Source organism: Tupaia chinensis, unplaced genomic scaffold (assembly GCF_000334495.1).
Source record: "Tupaia chinensis unplaced genomic scaffold, TupChi_1.0 Scaffold000355_1, whole genome shotgun sequence".
Classification (NCBI taxonomy): Eukaryota; Metazoa; Chordata; class Mammalia; order Scandentia; family Tupaiidae; genus Tupaia; species Tupaia belangeri.
Window position 1 is genome coordinate 4,102,940 of NW_006159850.1, and position 3,757 is coordinate 4,106,696.

A 3,757-nucleotide genomic window follows, 5' to 3' on the forward strand; every position below is an offset into this window, starting at 1 on the left:
GCAGGAATGATTCTGCAGGAAGGGAACCAACGTCCCCAGCTGCTCCGGGAGCTTCTCTCAGGAAGGCTGAGGCCACTGGCCACTCTCTTCTAGAAACATCGCTGCTTGATTGCAGCCCCAGCCCCGGCATGGCAGGACAGCCCTGGCTGCACCGGCAAAGTAGAGAGTCAGAATGGAATGGCTTCTGCCAGCATTGGAGGCAGAGGACACTGTCACAGATGCCACCCTGGCAGCCAGCACTGTCCGTCGGTCACCAGCTGGTGACATCCTTGCATTTCGGTGTCCAGCCTCTGGCTGTCTGTGTGGTGCATTTGTTTGGACATCCGGCTGGCCGGGAGGGAGGGGGTGTTCACGTGGGGACGACGCTGCATCTCCCAGCCTGCGCAAGAAGTGAACGGACGACTGAAAACTGTGTCCAGGGCAGGCATGGCTCTTAGGAACCCTGCCAGCCAGACCAGAGCCCACCGGCAGCAGGTGCACGGGGAAGGGAGCAGGACCGTGTCCCCGTGGGCAGTCACGCAGAAGGGCACTCTCACCTCATCTGAAGCGTGACCACAGCTCCACGTCAGGGCTCTGAGAGGGCAAAGCGAGGTCATGCATGTAAAGCGGGGTTCTGGGGAAACTGTCTGTAACTACTAGCTTCTGAGGGGTGACTCAGACCCTGTGTTAGGAAGAGGGTCGAGTTTCTACCTCCTCACCGGGCAGAAAGAAAGGAGGGTGTTAACCTTCATCAAAACCGGTGAAGTACCAGGAAATTTACATAGTATTCCATCTGAACTAGAATCATTTTAGACAAGGTAGGGCTTTTTTTTTTTTTTTTTAAGGTTTTTGCTATAGGGCAAGTGCCCTCGCCAGAGAGACAGACGGATAGAAAGCGAGAAATCATCCCCCAGGTGGGATGGCCACACCACAATCCCTTCTCCTCCATTCTCCTCTCGGGATCCTGGGCATGCACGCACATGCGCCCGGCGTGAGTTTAAGCCACTGGGTCTGGGACGCGAACCTTGGTTGACTACATGGGAGTCCAGCAACATAGCCATTACGCTAACTGCTGGTCACAAGGTAGGGCTTTTCAGAATGTAACATGCATACAAACTCCTTGTTAAGATGCAGATTCTGACTTGGCAGATCTGAGGTTGGGGCTGAGAGCATCTCTGACACGTTTGGGGTGATGGCCACGCTGCTGGCTCCGAGCACACTCCGAAGGACAGGAAGTTGGCAACCCTGGGTGTATCCATTTCACAGATGAGGAGACAGGCGTGAGGAAGCCCAAAGCCCATCCTCCTGGTCCCGTGCTGACGACATTCTGAGTGGCGTGTGACCGAAAGATAAGCCAGACACACAGACACAGGGAACGTGGGCGGGCAGATTCCAGGTTACTGAACCGCGTCCATCTTACTCCCCCTTGGAGCCAGTGGTCAGCACGGTGTCTGGAGCACGGTGGATGTTCCGGAACGCGCTGAATGAATGAGCAAAGGGCTGGGTGGGATAATCTCTCCATAGGCCCTTCGGTCTCTAGCTCCTAAATCTTTTTTTTTTTTCTTTTTTTTGGGGGAGGTTTTTGCTATAGGGCGCGTGCGCTAGCCAGACAGAGAGAGACAGAGAGACAGAAAGTGAAAAATCGCCCCCCAGAGGGGAGGGCCATGCCGCAATCCCTTCTCCTCCATTCTCCTCTCGGGATCTTGGGCATGCACGCACACGTGCCTGGCGGGAGTTTAAGCCACCGGGTCCGGGACGCGAACCGCGTTCGACTACGTGGGATTCCAGTGACATAGCCATTACGCCAACTGCTGGTCTCTCTAACTCCTAAATCTTCACTTGTCGTTCAACACAGGAAGAAGCCACACTTGATTCCTTCCCAGGAAGAAGACGCTAAGGGCTCTGGTGTCAGGTTGAGAGAAACAACCCACAGGAGTGGTCAGACCTTTATGGTTGGGTAAGAAGCCAGAGTCAGAAATTGCCACCCCATGGCTACGGGGGATGTCACTGAGTTCGCTGGGGCAGGCTCTGGTCCCTGCAGAGCCCCCCGGACTTTCAAAGCTTAAAACAGGACCAAAGAGCCAACCTTTGCCGAGACCTTACCGAGGGTGGCACCGCCCCAGAGCCCCTGTAACCAAGTGCGCAGACGTGAGGCAGGCGTGGCGTCCTCCACTCCTGGGTGAGACATGAGGCCAGCGACCGCCAGCCCAGGCCCCAGAGCGGGTGGCCATGCAGAGCGTGGCTCCTTGGCCCGTGTTCCTTCCTGAGCTCTGTGGCGCTGGGTGACCGGCCACACTGGGGGCTGCCCCAGGCTCCACTGCGCCCCAGACCCCAGGCCGGGGCTGCTGAGATTGGCCCCACACTTCTCTCCTCTGGGTTTCCTCGTTGGCCCTGTGCAGCGGGCAGCGGTGAAGCCCAGCGGTGCTGGGACTGAAAAGCCCCCAGCTCAGCCCCTGGGTTCGTGCAAGTCAGCTTTTCTGGGCCCTGCGGTCCTCATGGGCACTGTTCAGGTAGCACCCGGCCTGGCCTCGCAGACTCGCGGAGGGTGAACTGAGCCCGCGCTGCTGAGGGCTCTGCACAGCGCCGGGGTGGGGGAGTGCCCTGCGTGTTTGCTGGACATGGCTGGGGGTCAAAATACTAACAGATCCGTATTTCTCAAGGACAGAACCCTGCTGGAAACTCCTCTTAGGCTGCTTCCTGGGTGATCGGCCGGGCAGTCTGCCCTGCTCAGAATCAGGAGGGCGGGGGCCCCTCTGGCCCGGCTGGGTCACTCGGTGCCCTTGGGCGTTGCCTGTCCGGCCTGGCTGGGTCACTCGGTGCCCTTGGGCGTTGCTAGCTCTTTCTGAGCAGCGGTTCCTACATCTGTGAACTATCCTTCACAGGATTCCTCAGCGTTCACAGAAATACACTGGCTCGAAAGCCAGCGGCCGAATCTGCTGCTTCTCGCCTTCAGAACCAGTTAGCCTGAGCTTCGCGGACGAGACACACGAAGTGCCGAGCGCCGGCTGCAGCCTGGGAGCCCTGGGGTCATTAACAAGGGACTCAGAAGTCAGGCCACGTCTCTTCCTCCGTTTCCCACCCTCTGGCTGCGGATGGGCCGGAACTCAGCGGGGCGGAGAAGGGCTGGGGAACTCCACATCCCCCGACAATGGGCTGTGGTCCTCCCGGCAGGCCTCGCCCTGGGGATGTGCGAGGGCCTGCGTCCTGCCGGCCCTTCTCCCAGGTGTCACGTGGCTTTCCCGAGCTGGAGGAAAGTCCCTTCTCTTGTCCTTGGCCTAGGGAGGCCTCTGAGCGAGGGCCACGGAGGGCGCCTTTGTGCTTTCTGCTGGAATTTGCTCGGACTCTGCTAACGCTCTTCGTTGGGCTGGACAGGCGACAGGAGCAGAGCCCGGGGCCAGCGGGGCTGCAGGCAGATGAGGACGGAGGACGAGGAGAGGCCCCCTCAGACCCGCTCTGCACATAGGACCGCGGCCGGAGGCCTGGCCCTTCGCTGCTCCGGCCTGATTCTCTGCAATGGCTGGAGGAGGGGCAGGTGGGCCTCAGGCCAAGCACGGCTGGGAGAGCTCTCAGGAAGTTCCCCGAAGCCTAGGGTCAAAAGGCTCCTTCCTGAGGTTCCACTGGGCAAATGGTCAGCAATTCTCTGGACTTCACTTTACACACAGCCAAGGATGCTGGGTAGGGAAGCCAAAGTGAGCGATGAAGATAAGGCGTGTTTCCCTGGGATAGGACACACAGACACAGCACACGCCCTCCTCTGCCTGGCCGATCGGCCCATCCT